The sequence below is a fragment of the Haliotis rufescens genome, unplaced genomic scaffold (genome assembly GCF_023055435.1).
Source record: "Haliotis rufescens isolate VD_foot unplaced genomic scaffold, xgHalRufe1.0.p SCAF_4, whole genome shotgun sequence".
NCBI classification, from domain to species: Eukaryota; Metazoa; Mollusca; class Gastropoda; order Lepetellida; family Haliotidae; genus Haliotis; species Haliotis rufescens.
The window spans coordinates 41,530,971-41,549,988 of record NW_025964112.1 but is presented as its reverse complement, the minus strand read 5'-3'; the positions used below and the strand labels follow the sequence as shown (position 1 = coordinate 41,549,988).

Genomic DNA, 19,018 nt, shown 5'->3' with positions numbered 1-19,018 from the left:
CCAATGATTCCTTGGTATGGAGTACTGTCATTTGTATGTCTAGATGTTCTCAGAACTGACACATAGATTAAAATGTCACACTTGATGATTTAACTATTAAGATCTTAAAAATTACAAAACATAGCTTTGTAATAAGTTAGTTACTTCTTCTAACAGATACATGTGATTGTACGTTAAAGAAATAGAAAAGAAAAATAGAATTGTTTTCCCAAGTCTTATACAGAAGCAGTGGATTTGATCCCCATTACCAACTGTCTGGCGATGTAAGAAATCCCAGGGAGAACCCATACAGAGTAATTTCCATCGATCATCAAGTACAAAGTTCTCATGTTGACAGTCCAACTGCTGTTGGAAACACATGTTGTGCTCCACTGTAGGGACTGTGTCGCCATGATGGGCATTGCACATACAGCATCCTGTGATCTGGACAAGTGTGGATATGAATGTTCTTGCTCAGTTGGTCTGTTGATTATCATGTGACTTTAAAGGAGGAATTATGTCTGTAAAGACTTATGTGCAATATATGCTACTCAAAAGAAGTTAAAGAACACCCATTTTTTTCCGTATGACTAGTAAATCTAAACTATAGTCATGTGAAAAAGTCAGGTGTTCTTTAACTTCTTTTGAGTAATGTATATCATTTGTCATATCTTTTTGTCCACGATTCTGTGTTGAAGGGTCACATGGGGAATCCAGGTTAGAATAGGTCACCCTGATCGTCTTATGAGTCATTAGAAAAAATTATAAAAAAAGGTGTTCCTTAACTTCTTTTGAGTAGTATATTTCATTGTGTCCTCTAAAGTAAAGGTTATGTATTTTTGTTGACATGACATTTCCAAATTTGACGCATCAGTGAAAAAATTGCAATTCCCTATCTTGACTTCTACCATATGTTCCCATGTTTTTTAAAGTGTACAATTGACTTACCTTTGCATGTGTTTGTGACTGGTGCACCTTGTGGAGCAGGATATGCTCACCTTTTCATTTACACCTGGTATCATCACTATTTGCTAGTGATTCATAAACACATGCTCATGATATAGTCGGAATTGTCCAACAGACTCTGGTTTTAGCAGAGATTACTTATAATATTGGAAGGGTTTTGTTGGTTTTAATATAATTTGTGTCCATTTGTGTCAAACCTGTTTTTGGGCTGGAGTAACAGTTGCTTCACTGATCACAAATCAGCACTCCTGGACTATCATTGACTTTTATCTACTGGTACAACTAGCCATATGAATAGCAGCTTTTTCCAATGCAAGCTGCAAACAATTACCCGGGTAGATGAATGTGTGAATTATGAATTAGTTTTTTGCTGATTAGATTTAGCAAAGTTCCAGCTTCATCATGGCAGCCTATAAATAAGGAAGTCTGGACCAGACAAACCAGTGACTTTTACCATAACCAATGATCTACTCCATCAAATACAAATACGCCATGCCATCCTGAGCACCCAATCCCAAACTGAGGCGGCCCTTGTGGCAAGCATAAGGTATTGAGGACTAGTCTTATCTCCTGATTAGAACCCAGTGGGGATTCCCGTTTGGAATAGCCTATGCTTGTTACATGGGGCAAGTAAATTGATTGGGTGGAGAGTACAATGCTATTCCCTCCCTTTTATTTTACTTTATTAGTGTATGACTATTAAAATTCTACAAATACCATTATAAATTTGCTTTTTGAAACACGTCAATGAACCGTTTTGTTTCTGTATTATGGTAAAGCCTATGGTGAAGATCTTAATCAAATATTTAGGATAGAGATTTCAATATTTGCTCAAGTTTCTGAGGCAATATATTTGGATTAGTCTGTCCCTATATGATTGTGACAAAAACAATTCTCAAACCACTCTGTCACATGGAATTGATTTCTGCAACAAAGTAAACACCTGTCATCCCTAAAATACAATTATTCAATAAATATTGATTTATGCTATCAGAAGTCTGTGTAATTGATAGTTATTGTCTTTAAACTAGAGCCAGGAGTCTCCAAGCTTGGATTAAATCACATTACTACGTTTAATATTAGTTGTCATTTGCAAGCGCATTTACCCACAGTCGTTTTAGTACACAATTACAGACGACCAGATTGATTCTGTACAATTGAATTACATAGCCTGGCCACATGCTGGTGTGTGTGACGTCATGGCACCAATGTTCTGAACATTTACACTGCTCTATTGGCTAGTGTTGTAACAAACTTTGTTCAGGAATTTTTTTTTATAAGAAGTTAGCATCACTCCCAAAATAGGCAGTCATCCTTCTTTCAGTGGTTTCGAAGGTCATCCTTCTTGAAAAGGTGTGTCACCCTTCTCAAGTAGATATCCATGGGTAGGCATGAAGTCATCATCATCATCATCATCATCATCATCATCAATGTCATCATCAGCCTTCTCCTTGAGGATGTTAGTTATCCTTTCAAGTAGGTGTCTAAATTAATATCTGACCAAATTGCTAATCATAAACTTCATCATTTGTGGTACTGATCACAGACCAATCAAAGTTGTCTCTATTAATGAATATACTGCCTGTTTCTGGAGTTGTGCTTGCGCTGGTAATTCACTGTTAAGTTATGTTTTTTTAGTTAAAATTCAGTGGAAAATACTAACTGTTGATGAAGAAATACTTTGCATATTTGTCAAAATGTTCTGTCCTGTAGGTGAATTGCATTTCATGGCAATAGAACTCGCTAATCATTGCCATCCCACATGCTGAGGAGATGACTGAAAGATCTAACTTAATTAAAAGAAACATCAGAGCAAGGATAAAAATTAACCTTCAAAGTCGTTCCAACTTGTGATAACATCAAGTACACCTTAGAAAAAGTTTGACATATGTCGAACTCTCTGGATACCATTTGATGAGAGGGAAACTTCAAAATTTCTACTCCTGGTTAAGATGCAAGGAGCTTTTGAAGAATTTGTTCTTATTGCTTCTCAGTTCATACAGTGGGGTGGGGTGGGGAGTGTGGGGGTGGGGTGGGGTGGGGGGGTGGTGGTGGTGGTGCAGTGGTTAAAGTGTTTGCTTGTTACATGAAGACCTTGGTTTGTTTTCCCACAAGGGTACAATGTGTGAAGGCCATTTTGGGGGTGCTTGCTGTGATATTGTTGGAATATTTCTAAAAACTGTATAAGACCATACACATTCACATTGTTGTTCAGTTGATACCAATATTTGGTTACCGTTAATTGTGGGACATTGTTTCAGTTTCACACATGGTTCTAAAAACAGTGTCTAGACCTTGAGGAGAATTAGGCAGCAGACCCTGTAGACAAACTCATGGAAAGTCAACAAGCCAAACAATGATAACATCAGAAAACAAAGCAAGGATCTAGAATTTTAACTAGCTCATGAGATACCCCAACTTTGGGCAAACTTGACTTTTGCTATTACTTCAGTGTTAAATCAGGCCTATAGTTTCTGAGAGCACTAGATGATCTTCCAGGACAGCCAGAGTCATTATTCTTTGCAAGATGTATGACTGACAGTGAACTGGCAGACATTTTGAGCAGACTTTCTTGGACCATAAAATGTTTTATGGCTCAAAATCATCTCATGTATGCAGTACGGTCTTACTTGGACATAAACACAAAATGTTACGAGTACATTCTTCTCATACAATTCAGCAGAGGATGTGTAAAACAAACATGGCTGACACTATCTGCCTTGATGGAGTTCACCAGTTCAGGCTGTAAGAAAAGCATATAGATTACAAGGAAGAAATGTAAATAGGGTCAAATTGAGGATAGGATGTAACCTGCAGACACCCAGATGGCTGCAGTGTTAGTGTCACTAATGTAGGAGAGTGTATGGGCAGGCACAGCCAGGAGGTGTGTACTTTAGTCTGCATATCACTGGACGTATCAAGCAGACTGGTGGTGTTGTTGGGCTCATCCTAAACTAATGCTGAGTGAATATACCCGGTACTACTAGTGTTCAGTGTCACTGAAAGATCTTAGTGCTACATTCTTCCTATACTTCAACACTGACATATGACAGTTGTACAGCTAACAGTCTGTGCCAAAAATGTTGGAGGCTTCTAGACCGAACATGTCTATTAGCATCATTTTCAGTAGAATTTAGTGTTACCATACTCGGGATAAAAAAAAATGTGCATATGTTGTTTTTTTCTAATACAGTCCATTTAAGTCTATAACATTTGGCAAGTCTAGATTAGTAACTGTAGTTCTGAAGAAAATTTCTTGGCGCATTATTAAATGTTATGAAAATACTTTAACAGCTTTTTTTCTGTAAAATATGTTCATTTCAGAATCTAGATTTATCATACACAGAGTTGTTTGGGGATGTATATGTGGGCTATTACTGAACAAACAGAATTTTACTTGACTCAGGGTTCAGATTGGTGGTTGATGTTGCAGACTGCACTAATATCTCTTTTTGGAATGGAACCCAGGTTTCTGATTTCATTGTTTTCTATGTTTCTCATGCTTGAAGATTTGTTGAGAAAACACCTTCCAGATATTCGGACAACCAGTGCCATATCACATTTTACAGTAATAGCTCAGAGGATGCACTGGTTGTGGGTTTGAATCCAAGATTCACCTCACCATCTTTCTTGGTCAGCACAAGAAGCAGTTGGGTAGCCTAGTGGTTAAAGCTTTCGCTCGTCACGCCGAAGACACATGCAGGTTCAATTATCCACATGGGTACAATGTGTGGGCTCATTTCTGGTATTGAAATTGCTGGAATATTGCTAAAAGCGGCGTAAAACCATACTCACTCACTTGGTCAGCACCAAAACTGTGATATCTGGTTGTACCAGGTACTAAGATCTGATTTTGTCTTTCCTTCCACATCAATCTGACATTAACTGATATTCTTGCAAACAATGTTAAACCCCCCAACTCACATCAGGCTTAGGTAGTCCACTGGTGAATGTGTTTGCTTGTCCTGCAGATGACTGGGTTTGATGTCCCACATCGGAACACTTTGTGAAATCTCAATATTGCTGTTATGGAGAAACACACTATAAGTCTCTCAAATTCCTTTAGTATTAAAGATATTCTGTTCATCAAATTCCTTTAGTATTAAAGATATTCTGTTTGTCAAATTCCTTTAGGTTTAAGGATATTCTGTTCGTCAAATTCCTTTAATATAGAGATATTCTGTTCGTCAATCAGTTGACAGAACGTTAAGGGTTAACGATAGTTATTGCCATGAATTACACATGTCCTACCCAACAGGAATCCGCATACTGAAATATGCCTTGAACAAACATGGAAGGCTGTATGATGACACTGAGCTGACACAATTGAGAAGCAGGTGCTCCAGATTACACTGACTACAGAAGAAGCACTCCAAACTTGCACTCACCAAGAAATAATAGGGACACTGTAGCATGGCCTAATGACACGTACACACACAATGGCTTGCATGCATGCACATCATCATGCATATTGGCGGAAAGTGTTTACTGTTCGTAAAGCTGAAACAGCTTCTTGTAATGTTCTAATTAGAAGTAGTAGCGCATTAATACAGCGGGGAGAGATTCATTGTCAAGAACATGCTATCCAACACACAAAGGGGTAACTCTATAGCCATCAGGGCTGTGACAGTTTTCTGAAGTATTTTGTTTCAAGGTATTTGAATCCTGTTGAGGGTGATGTTTTTGATGCCAAAAGATGCATTTATATAAAAGATGGACAAGTTTCATGGTATGTAAATTGTAAATTATTTCTATTAGTAGGCAAAGTGTTTTCAAGATATAGCTGAATTTGACTGACATCAGCAAAAAAAACAAATGTGTAGATTGAACATCTAGTCATTCACTTTGAGGAAGTTGAGAGTGAATGAGTGAGTCTGTTTGCTCCCTAGTCTGAAGTAAATGCCAGTCAAAAATTCTAATTTGCTAAGTTCCTTTGTTATAGTAACGTAATAGGGGCGGTCGGGTAGCCTAGTGGTTAAAGTGTTCGCTCTTCACGCCGAAGACCCGGGTTCAATTTCCGATATGGGTACAATGTGTGAAGCCCATTTCTTGTGTCCCCCGCCGTGATATTGCTGGAATATTGCCAAAAGCTAAAAGCGGCGTAAAATCAAACTCACTCACCCATTAGTAACGTAAAAATAAATTGTATTGCTTTACATAAGTGACTTGCATTTCACTGATAACAGGACCAGTGAACAAGGAGATGCTTCAATGTATAGTTTAATTTATGTATTGAATGAATTGTTAAACACCCCTGCATGTAAGAAAATATGGACAAGATTACGTTTTGTTCCCAATTTGTTTGCCAAGGGCTCTTAGTTTGGAATCCTAGAAAAATCCCTGTGAGTTTTTACTGCATTTTATCAGTATTTAGGATGAAATAATTATCCTTAACATAATAGTGTAGTGTTGAGTAATATCTTAAGTGGCATTTTAGAAGCTGTATGATTTATGGAGACTGACAAGACTTACATGTTTCTAGGGCGGTCGGGTAGCCTAGTGGTTAAAGCGTTCGCTCGTCACGCCGAAGACCCGGGTTCGATTCCCGACATGGGCACAATGTGTGAAGCCCATTTCTGGTGTCCCCCGCCGTGATATTGCTGGAATATTGCTAAAAGCGGCGTAAAACCATACTCACTCACTCACTCACTACATGTTTCTACTTCCTGGATATTTCAATGCGACATTACAGTACACATGATAGTTTTGCTTGATAATTTATTTTTTTATTTCAGTGTGATGTTTCAGGTGCTAGTACATTTATGATTTGCTTGATGAAGGCAATAGCATCTTTATCAATCAAGTGATATAAGTACTAGCACCTGTCCTGAAATATTGCAATGAAATAGTCAAGAAGTTGATGGGGGTACTCGGTGGATGAGCGCCAAGCCAGTTGGTTGTGTAATGGTCATACACACCAATGGGTCTGATTTTCCACGTTGGTAGCCATTAGGAAGTTTTCAAATTTGCTCAAAGAGAGAAAAATCCAGCTGATTTACCCACTTATTACAGTATTTGTGAGTGAATGAGTGAGTGAGTTGTGTTTAATGGCACTTTGAACAGTATTCCAGCTAGGACCAGCATCACTTCGGGCTTTTCTCCCACATCAGCAAGCTGACACACCGTGATATCACTGAAATACTGTTCAAAGTGGCAATAAGCCAAACTCACTCACTTACAAAGGACAAGCAACGATCCAAGAAGTCATTTTACTCACGTGTGTGGGGGGGTTACGGGTGGCCTGGTCTAAGGCGCCGCGATTCCCTGTGCAGAGTTGCATCTCTTAGGCACGCCAGACACCTATGATTGTGGGTTCGAATCCAGGTTCGCCCTGATTATGTTTCTAGGTTTGTCAGCGCCATACCCGTGCTCGTGGGTTTCACCGAAGTGGTAAACGTCTGGGACCTCCATCACTTCGGGCTTTCCTCCCACATTAAGCTGACACACCGCAATATAACTGGAATACTGTTAAAAGCAGTGTTAAACCCAACTCACTCACTCACTTACTCACTTGGTCCTTCAGGGTACTCCCTTCCTCACCATAGTTCTCTCACTCCATATGTTGTCATCCTTCACATGACAACATTCTCCATTGTAATGTCTGTATTTCTGTATCAATCAATTTTTTTTATCAATCTCATTACATCTATTGACCTATAGGTTAAGAATGGGAAGCTTGAGGCATCAAAGGCAAATAGAAAAACGTAATTTGTTTTATCCTCTCACTCAACCAAAAACACCAAAGTTTCTTTTTTCTGAAAGAAATGCTTTACGTATGTTTGTTCAGAAGTCAAGTCTTGTTCCTAATGCCTTTATCTTTGAGTCAGTAGACACATCGCTGTAGACTTGCTTTTAAGAAAGTGGGAAAGTATGTGGTGAAGAACATAGTGTTATGGATTTATAGCTGCCACGGTGGTTAGATCATGGGGCAGCCAAGTGGGTAGAGTGTTCGCCCATGTACCTGTAGACCTAGGTTCCGTTCTCATCTCAAGTTTACTGTTCAAAGCACAGTTGTTTCTGGTGTACAGTGGTATGGAGTTAAGGGTTTAGGGACCAAGTGGGTTGAGTTTTTTGCCCAACTCACTGAAGACCTGGGTTTGAATCCAAGCATAGGTATACAGTGTTATGAAGTTATGACCGTCACTATGCTGAGAGGACAGTAGAGTAGCTCAGTAGGTAAAGTCTTCACTTGTCACATTTAGTTTAGTTTACCACTATTTGCACATTATTTCTTTTTGACAATATATTGATGCAATACAGCTAACAGCAGGGGGGAACGCTAGTGGTGTAACGATACAGTAATACAGTATTGTATCCAAACACAAGGCCCATGATACACTACATCGATTTTAAACCCCTGTAACACAATACTGATATATTGGTGTAAAAACATGTGAATAATAACAAAAACTGTTCAACCACCAGCCTACACAGATGTTCAAGTATTTCCCTGTTGGCAATAAATAGCATAACATTCCCAGTGCCCTCTGGCCTATATGCTTCTGCCTCACAATATCCCATCTTCAATCTCTGAATTTAAAAACAAATTATTGATTCACCTGCAAAAAGAAAGAATTTCTGTATCAGGATACGAATCATATCACACTCATGGTAGTGGAATACGTATTGTAACGCGACCCAACCATCATCGTTTTCTCAAGGAAACACCTTGTACAGTCATAACACTAGCCTTCCTCTAAGGCTGTACTGAAAGAAAAGTCCATTGATGTGTAGTAATTCTATCCTAAGAGGCAAGTCTAGATATGTGGACAGTACAAGGACTCCAGTCTGTTATAAGGACAACTTGTTCTTATTATTTACATAATCTAGAACTTATGATTTAAACTAATAATTATTGCCTTAGAGACTTGTGCAAGTCTATCATAACACTAGAACTGCTGTTTGAAAAGGAGCTGGAGTGACAGCCCTATGGAATGGTTTCCTCTTGAGGTCTACATACATGTGTCATCACGGCTTGCCCTGCTTATTTTCCTAGACCGGGTAGTAAAAATAAAGCAACATTAAACATCATAGAAGATTTGTACTGTTTACTAAAGATGCAAGCTGTTGAAGTAACATGAAGTATGTGAAGACATGTTGTAATTATTTTCTCTGTGCTTGTAAAGGATTTAAGTATGCACTTGAAAGTACTGCATCAATATTTTTGTGTTAACTTTTTAGGGTGTTGAAATATTTGCATTATGTTAACAACTGAGAATGGAATGAGTGCATGCGATAAAGTTTGTAGGGAGATTTGTCAGAAATAATATTTGAGAAAGAAATGTTAATCTTCTAATATGCAGTGTACACACTATTCAGGTTTATTTCATTGAATTTGATGAAATTATAAAGGTTAAGATGTGTGAAATACCTTGAACAAAATGCATTACATGACATGTTTGAAGAATTTGGGCGATTTCTCATTTGAAAATTACCATAGAATAATTTCCACCAATGTTTCTTGAAAGCATTTAATCACAAACCTGCGAACAGATAAGATAATTTTTATATGAAAATATATTGTCAATTATCACAGTGAATAGGAACAACTACCCAACATATTTTATATCTCTATTATCTGTGAATAGTTTGAAGCCACAGTGAAAAGTTGAAGTCAGTGTGACATTGATAAGATCTGTGAGAGAACACCACACATTGTTTATCATAGGACAAAGTGGATGTAGGGGCGAGATACTGGCAGTTGAGGGTTTACATCCTGACTTCAAGCACTCTGTATCCTACCACCACCGTATCCTACCACCACCGCTCACACAGTCTGCATAGTTCACTGACAGATGATTGATACGAAGATCCCCCTTGTGTACAACACAGTGAAACTAGGAATTAGCTTTTTTCATATATTTACTTCATATACCTTTTCAAACAGACGATTATCTGGTAAATGTCAAGCTTACCGATCTTTCTACTTTGTTAAAGTGTTAAGGACCACGCAATCCTTTCATGTTATTGCTGTTAATCTGTCATAGCTTGTCTACAGTAATATGAAAGAATTGGGTGCTCCTTAGTTTCTTTGAGTAATGTGACAGATTAATTATAGTACAAGTGTAATATGAAAGAATCAGATTTTCCTGAGCTTCTTTTCAGTAGCATGTATTTCTGCTGAAGTTGGACAGCTGCTGATTTGAGACAATTATTGTTTGTTTGATAATGTTTTATCAGAAATTATTTCCTGTAAATTCAACTCATTCGATGTTGATACCTCCTTTGTGGATTCTAAATAGAAGGTCAAGATTGCATCTGGCTATCAATGTGCACGATAATGATGTGATAATATAAAGACAGTGATAATAGCATAATTACTCTAAACTGATAATTCTCTACTAGTATAATGTATTTGGCCTTTAATATCCTACTCTCCCCCCCCATCTGAATATGTATCACCATCTGTTTTATGACATTTCTATTAAATATTGCAACCCATGCTTGACGTAAATGGCGACTTTGCTTGTCATAAGAGGCGACTAACGGGATCGGGTGGTCGATCAGGCTCACTGACTTGGTTGATGTAATACTATGTCATCGGTCCCAGTTGCGTGGATCAATGCTGATGATATCAATCACTGGATTGTCTAGTCCAGACTTGATTATTTACAGACTGCCGTCCTATAGCTGGAATATTGCTGAGTATGGCTTGAACAACAAACCAACAAACCAATCAATTATTATTCAGAAAAAAATGTTTCTTATCATTTAGATGTATGATGATGATGATGATGATGTCTTGACCAAGAATAGGGTGGTGACGTGCTGTAAACATGGTAGATGAATTGACTGTTATCGTAGCCCATCGTCCTGTATTCGGCTTATACTCTCAATGACTGGTTTGTCTGGTCCAGACTTGATTATTTACAGGCAACAGTGATATCACTCTAACAAGCTTGGTGTTTGTGATGGGGTAGACTAACATCTAGTCTCTGAAATGAACATAGTTTACAGTTGTTAACTTATAGTTATAAAATATAATTAAAAGGAGCCCAGAGACTTTCTTCAGTTTTAGATAGTGCACACTGATACCTGATACTGCAGTAATCTAGATTTGCCAAACATTATAGACTTGCATGGGCTGTATTGGATATATATGTTTCAGAGTCTGTATGACAGATTAGGGGTGGGGTTTTGTTTTAAATAATTGAAATAATAACAGTGAAAATAATGACACTAAAATGTTTTTCTCACAGAATTGTGTATTTTCTTTGTATAAACCCTTCAGCTCGGTTTCGGCCCAGATTCATCTAATCCCGTGTGAAATAGATACGTGTGGATAGAGTGTCTACCTTGAAAGCAGAAGTTCGGTGCAATGTCATCCCAAAATATGTTGACAGATGATACAAATTGTTACTCTGCCTGACACTAAAATGTTTTTTTTCTTCTCAAAATTGTGTATTTTCCTAGCAGTAACCCATCTACTAGGATTCTGCCCAGACTCTTTCCAGTCCAATATGTAAAATAAATACCTGGTGAAACGGGCCAAACTAGCCCCTAGCCAGGCTTCAACTGGAGGTCTGATAATCCGTCTGGCAGATGGATGGATAAGATATGGTACATATTTCCCATGTCTGCATAAACATGGAGCATTTTAAGGGTGATTCTTGGGTCAAATTCTACTGTGGGAAGATTCACCCTCTTCTGTACATCTCATCAGATTTCACCTCAGGGTGGGAACAGGATCTTTGCCTAGATAACCAGTGTTGCACAGGAATATTGTAGACCAACACTTAGTCTTTCAAAATATATTGTTTTGACAGAAAGTCTGGCCCAAACTTGATTATTTACAGACTGACGTCTTATAGCTGGTATTTTGCTAAGTGCGACGTTAAATGACTAACAAACAAACAAACACACTTATACCCAGGGGTGCCGTTGTACAAAGCAATCTCAGCACTAAGGTGATCGTAACTCCCATACCTTAACAGAGACTTACGACAGCCACCAGAGGCCTGATCCTCAAAGCATTCGTGAACGCTTAGTGGATCGGGACCCAGTAGTATCGTTCAGAACCTCTGCTGAGACTATCCCAGATGATTGGAACAGAAATTGGATCTTTGAAAACAACATGTTATGATTTTGTTTTGTTTTTTTGTTTGTTGTTTAACACTGCACTCAGCAATATTCCACCTATATGATGGCGGTCTGTAACTAATCAAGTCTGGACCAGACAATCAAATGATTGACATCATGAGCATGATCCACGCAATTGGGAAACAATAACATGCATCAACCAAGTCAGCGAGCCTGACCACCCGATCCCGTTAGTCACCTTTCAGACAAGCATAGTCACCTTTTACGGCAAGCTTGGGTTTCTGGAGACCTATTCCAACCTTGATCTTCACAAGTTACAGTTTTATAAAGATGAATGATATCCATCACTTTCATGGGTACAGGTAACACTCCCTTCAGACAGAAATATGGCAGCTGGCTTTGATACAGGATCTCAGTCTCAATCAAACAGGGACGTGACTTACTGGCTTTTTAAGTGCAGACAACCATTTATTCACAATATGGCTTATGTTTGACATGGGATTTCACCACCTGTTCATTGTGGCACATGGAAGCTACTCAAAACACCCACCAGTACGTGTACACAAGATGCTGGCCAGGTGTATACCAGTCCTTACAAATAGGAACAAGGCTTGATGGTGGTGTTAATTACTCCAAGCCATGAGGAAATAATTACCAGAAGGATGTGAAATATTAAAAATGTGATGAAAACCTCATCACTCAACCAAGCCCAAGCCTGCATGTTCGTGTTGTTTGTAACCCGTTAACTTATTTTTTCACTTTACACCTGAGAGAAGTTGAAGCATCAATCCTTTATTTTTGTATGTTCCCAACTTCTATGTACTTTTGGAAAAAGGGCAGTCAGGTAGCCTGGTGGTTAAACATTCGTTGTGACGCTGAAGACCTGGGTTCGATTCCCAACATGGGTACAATGTGTGAAGCCTATTTCTGATGTCCCATGCTGTGATATTGCTGGAATATTGCGAAAAGTGGCGTAAAACCGTACTCACTCACTCACTCTTTTGGAATTATCTACATATGACATTGATCTCATTTTCATAAATAAAAATTATTATATGAGCATGTGTATCATGCTGGTTTTACGAAACGAGTTTCAGAATTCTTGTATTTCCTGAACGAGAAGGAGGGTAATGAATTCCTTCATGAGTTTCGTAAAATTAGTATGACACTGTGAGTGTAATAATTTCTTTATTACCCATTATTTCTTAATCCTTTCGAGCTCCCCTTTGGAAAAAAATGCTCTGATCACCACCGCTGTCCTAGAAAACCACAATTTGTCGAATGACATCAATGATCTTCAGCTATGATGCTGTTTCTAATGTGACGTCACAATGAGACTTGAAGGGCATCAACAATGCCATCTGGATGACGGAAACAATGCACTGGTGCCCGATAAATGATATTTGCCCAAGTGCACATACAACTTTTATGAACTTAGTTATTTCTAACCCTGTAGGTAATAAATGTCTTAAGATACCATTGATACCTGATAAAACGTAGACGAAAGAATGCTGTATGCTCCTGTATGAAGTTCTGGGTCATGTTGGATATATATATGTTATCCTAATGTTGCCCCTTGGTCTGCTTCATTGCTGTCAGTTTTAACAAGATAAGCTATTATTTTGTTTGTTGTTTGTGTAACGCCACACTTAACAATATTCCAGCTATATGACGGTAGTCTGTATATAATCAAGTCTGGACCAGACAATCCAGTGATTGATATCATGAGCATCAATCCACGCAAGTGGAATGCGATGACATGCATCAACCAAGTCAGCAAGCCTGACACACACACACACAACCCCCCCCCCCCCCCCCCGATCCCGTTAGTCGCCTCTTATGACAAGCATAGTCACCTTTTTTTTTACGGCAAGCATCTACCCCGGATCTTCACGGTCAGATAAGCTATTAAACAATATCCATAGGATTTTTGTCCCACATTATGTGTCCACACTGTGCCATAACAGGACTAGATGCCTGCCTTGAATACAAACAGTGTCTGAAGGTCTTGTGAAAACAAAAAAAACATCTGTCTTGAATAGATACCATGTCAAAATCTCTAAACATAGACTTTCCTTTAGGTACGACATAAGGTGATATTGAAACGCCATTATCATACAAAATGCGAACCACACAATTTGTGTAAAATTACACGTCCCATCTTCAAGGAAATTCAGTGTTTATCGTAGTTTGAACATAAATGCCTGACTTAAATAAATGATGGGGTGTAAGATGTCTTTGAAATAAATAGACAACCGGGTGTTAATTCAAGGATTTACGGTATGCTTTGAAAGAAGCATTAAACAAACTTCATTCACTTATTTGGTGCCATACTATGTGAATAGCTAGCCAACACTCATTTGAAGAACTTTCCGATCTCAACTCCCTATTTAATCCTAATGTCTAGCCAGTATAAGACGTTTACTTACATGACTCCGTGCTATGCAGAGAGATAGTTTTACCGCCTGTAAAGGTGTGGTAATGTGCGTTTCTTGCACCCTGGCATTATGGTGCACCTGAAATGTTTGTTATGAATAGAGAATAGAGCAGCGCGAATTGGGTGGATGAAAGTTAAACTGTCAACCGTGGTATAAATATTTGAGGATGAATGCAGGTATAGAAAAGAAAATAGTAGACTGTATTTTGATTGTCCATAGATGTTTTTGTCCCTAAAGAAAAAACATCACTGAATTTTAAGGAGATACGATCCTATTTTGTTATTGACAATGTCAATACAAGCAAGAGGGGGCAAGTAGGTTGTTATTCAATTTTCAGGTTTTGTAAGTTTATGAAGCAAATTGCCATGAAATTTTCATGGCATTTGAAGGAATGTATTGAATACATGGAAAAGTCGATGGTTGGGTGTGGTGAATTCAAATTGATATATACTACTAAAAAAAGTTAAGGACCACCCATTTCTTTCATATCATGCCATGACTGATTAACTATAGTGATAGGAAAGAATTGGGTGGTCCTCAACTTTGTTGGGGGTTGTATGTTTCCTTCTTTTTGTTGATCCTATGGCCACATACATTGGAACATAGAAGCTAAGTTCTGTACAAATCTCACTAACTCTAACCCAAAATATAAGACTTGCCCAAGGTTCCAAACCGTGCCCAATGTCTGAGATGATGAATATGAGTCTGCCATGATAATGTTAGATGAGAGTCCTTGGAGGACATCACTTCAAGATGACATCATGACATGGCATTAATTCAATAGGACATCATGACATGGCATTAATTCAATAGGACATCATGTCATGGCATTAATTCAATAGGACATCATGACATGGCATTAATTCAATAGGACATCATGACATGGCATTAATTCCATAGGACATCATGACATGGCATTTATTCAATAGGACATCATTTCATGGCATTAATTCAATAGAACATCATGACATGGGGGGGTACGGGTGGCCCAGTCGTCTAAAGCACCACGATTCTCTATGCAGAGTTGCGTCCCTTGGGCATGCCAGAAACCTATGATTGTGGGTTCGAATCCCGGTTCACCCCGATTATGTTTCTAGGTTTGTCAGCACCATACCCATGCTCATGGGTTTCACCGAAGTGGTAAACGTCTGAGACGTGCATCACTTCGGGCTTTCCTCCCACTTGACACGCCGTGATATAACTGGAATACTGTTAAAAGCGGCGTTAAAACCCATCTCACTCACTCATGACATGGTATTAATTCAATAGGATATCATGTCATGGCATTAATTCAATAGGACATCACGACATGGCATTAATTCAATAGGACATCATGACATGGCATTAATTCAGGAGGATGTCATGACATGGCATTAATTCAATAGGAAATCATGACATGGCATTAATTCAATAGGACAACATGGTATGGCATTAATCCAATAGGACAACATGGCATGGCATTAATTCAACAGGAATCATGGCATAACATTAATTCAGTAGGACATCATGACATGACATACATCCAGACAACATTATGGCATGGCAATACTTGAACACGACATCATGACATGACAAGACTTCAACATGGCATCACTTCAATGTGACATCACACTGACATAACAAGTTTAGCAATTGGCCACAGATTAGACACCACCATAGATCAATGCCGGAATGATTTGGGTTGCATTCACTCATGTCTGGTTGCCCTAACTGTCGGTACAAGTTCACATTTTAGTGTGTGAACGTGTTACACAGGCAGAAAATGTCCTTCCACTGGTATAACTGGGTTGAGATAACTTTGTGCATGACAGGAATGTCCTTGAATGTATGAAAAATAACACACTTGTGTACTTCAATTTTTCTGTTGTTGCCTGGAGACTGAATATGTCTATCACTCTATCATCAGTCCTAATGGTAGTTGTGTTGTGTATCAGGTTGCCATTTGTACAGCGGAAACAAATGTGTCACACATTTTACCCATGAAGAAGAATCTTGAGAAATGTTTGACAAATCATTGAATTTGCTCTCTTGATTCTCTTTTTACATTCTCAGCATGGTGTTTTGTGATTGACAGCTTGTCTACATGTCAAGTCTCGTGATTAACTGAAGTACTTAAGCATAGTTGCAAATAAGACAGCACGTGGCCCTTTTTCATCAAAATGTGGATGTTATAAAGTTCATGTCTGTGCTTTTTATCTTTAAGGTTCTTAGTTAAGATAATTGCATCATCCTAAAGCTGAAGGAAAATGCTGACTCGACAATTTTTTTATTTGCAGAATCACTGGGACTAGAACTTGGACCTAGAAAGTCAGTGATAGAGATCCTATATGTTCAGTGAAGGTAAGCTGTTTTTTATAGTCACAATTGGTATTAGAATCTTGAAGATCATTTCAAATGATCCTCAGCATGCTTTTTAAAACATATTTGAAGAGGTAGAACAATTTTAATTTCCAAAGATAAAAAATTCATCTGTTACCTGATGAATGATATCTTTACTTGGCTAAGTAAATTATAAGTGTTTGATTTCTTGTTAATTTACTTGGCCAAGTACACTATGAGTGGTGAATTATATCTTTGCTTGGCTAAGTGCATTATAAGTGTTGAATCATATCAATACTTGGCTTAACTACATTATGAGTGGTGAATTTCATGTTAATTTACTTGGCTAAGTTGTGTCATCGTTTACTTGTGTAATCTGCATTACGAGTGGAGAATAATGTCCCCAAGAAGTCATTGCTGATACAGTGGTTTAAATATGGATGAAAAGATCTCAATAACTGCTACTGGAAACTCAATTGACACTTATACCGTGTGCTCTAAACTGTTAACATGCAAGGGTCGAAGTAATGCACGATTATCTGATAAACTTTTCAACATTTCTTCCCACAGTGGTGTTAGGATATTCACGTTGGCTAATACTGTCATAACAATATCTACTCCATGGCGCGAATGTCTGCTATGATCAATTGTTCATCCCTGATTGATAAGATACTTTCTTTGGCTGAATTGTGTCAAGAGTTTGTAACAAAGTCACCATTTGGAAATTCAAGTGCAAACAGGTTCATTTTTCTCCACGACAAACGATGACACCCTGAGATAACTTTTGACAGATGGAGCAGTTGTCGGGGGAAATATCGCAGGAAGCAGGGTCAAGGTTGCCTAGATTGAGCCTCCATGTCTGATAGCTACATAGAAAATCTCAACCTTGTGTCTTTTGATATCAAATACTAGTATATTAAAATAAGTCAATAAAGCTGCTGAGGACTTTCAAGCTTTTACAGATGGGTGTTTATGTGTTTCATATGGTGACTTAAAGATTCTACTTATCATCCAAAATCTTCCTACTTTTTTAGTTTTTAAACAGTCCCAACCAGGGTATTCAGTGTAAATAGTACAGCTACCAAGCTTTCATGGCAGGGAGATTGGTGCTGTCAATTGATTCTGATGTCATGGTTACTGACGAAGTCACAATCATCTGCAAAGGATTGTGATGCAATTTCACTGCAGCAATATCTCCTGTGAAATCCAGTTTGGGATGATAAAGGAGCAATGTACAGAGAGGTATTATTGTATTTATTATGTTGATTATCAACGTTATTTCATGGGATAAACAATGTTACAATTTTTAGAAGAGGACCTTGTCAGTATTGAATGTCTCAAAGTCACTCACTTAAATATTTTCCTTTGAGTATAATATTATAATATAATATTAATATATTAATACTTTCTTTCCAAATACAGTCCTAATTAAGGATGATATTTTCATGAATAAATAAATTTGTATTTTCATTTCACGAATATGAATACTGGAGGTCCAGCATGAATGAATTGTTCCTAACTGAACATGTAATGTCATGACAATTTGATTATATTCTTTCCGTTGTGTTTTACTTTTCTCTAAATATTCCTAATCAGGTCCCCGTTCCGCAAAGTAATCTCCATGACTTTGGTAAGTCCTCTGTTAATACAGGAAGGAAGGGGTGGTCAGGCTCGGTGACTTGGTTGATGCATGTCATCGTATTCCAATTGTATTGATTAATGCTCATGATGTCTTTCACGGGATTGTCTGGTCCAGATTTTATTATTCACAGACCGCCGTAATATATGTAGAATATTGCTGAGAGCAGCATTTAACAACAAGCAAACAACTTTAACACAGTATTGTTGCCATAACTATATCACTAACTCAACAACACAACCATGAGTAGAAAGTTATAACGAAAGTGTACAAGACAGAATAGAGAAGAACTATCATAAGGCTTCTGAAGACTTCAAATGTCTGTGTGTGGAATCTTTTGGTGAATCATGTAATACTCAAAAGAGGTTAGGGATCAATTGTTATCCCATGTTGGATTAACTGTCATAATATGAAAAAATCTTAATCTTAATGAAAGTTATTTTGAGTAGTATATTTTTGGTCTCAGACAGAATAATAATGATAATTGCTAATTTTTATCATACAGTACAGTGCAGGATCCATTTTGACGAATATTATCATAAGATTAGTTGTACAAATAAAGAAACACAAATATAAAAGAATACTATAATTTGTAAGCATAAAAAAGTGTTTAAAAAATGTATTTTTGTTTTATGTG

General features: G+C 37.9%; 1 protein-coding gene across 9 annotated transcripts in view; it reads left to right on the top strand.

Annotated features, from left to right (window-relative positions):
- The window catches only part of LOC124135962 (poly(rC)-binding protein 3-like), a 358,312-nt gene that overhangs the window by 40,096 nt on the left and 299,198 nt on the right, over positions 1-19,018 (top strand). For all 9 annotated transcript variants that reach the window (XM_046501684.1, XM_046501683.1, XM_046501695.1 and 6 more), the window contains exon 2: positions 16,700-16,763. The gene's annotated coding sequence lies outside the window, so the exon portion shown is untranslated. The remainder of the gene's footprint in view (positions 1-16,699; positions 16,764-19,018) is intronic.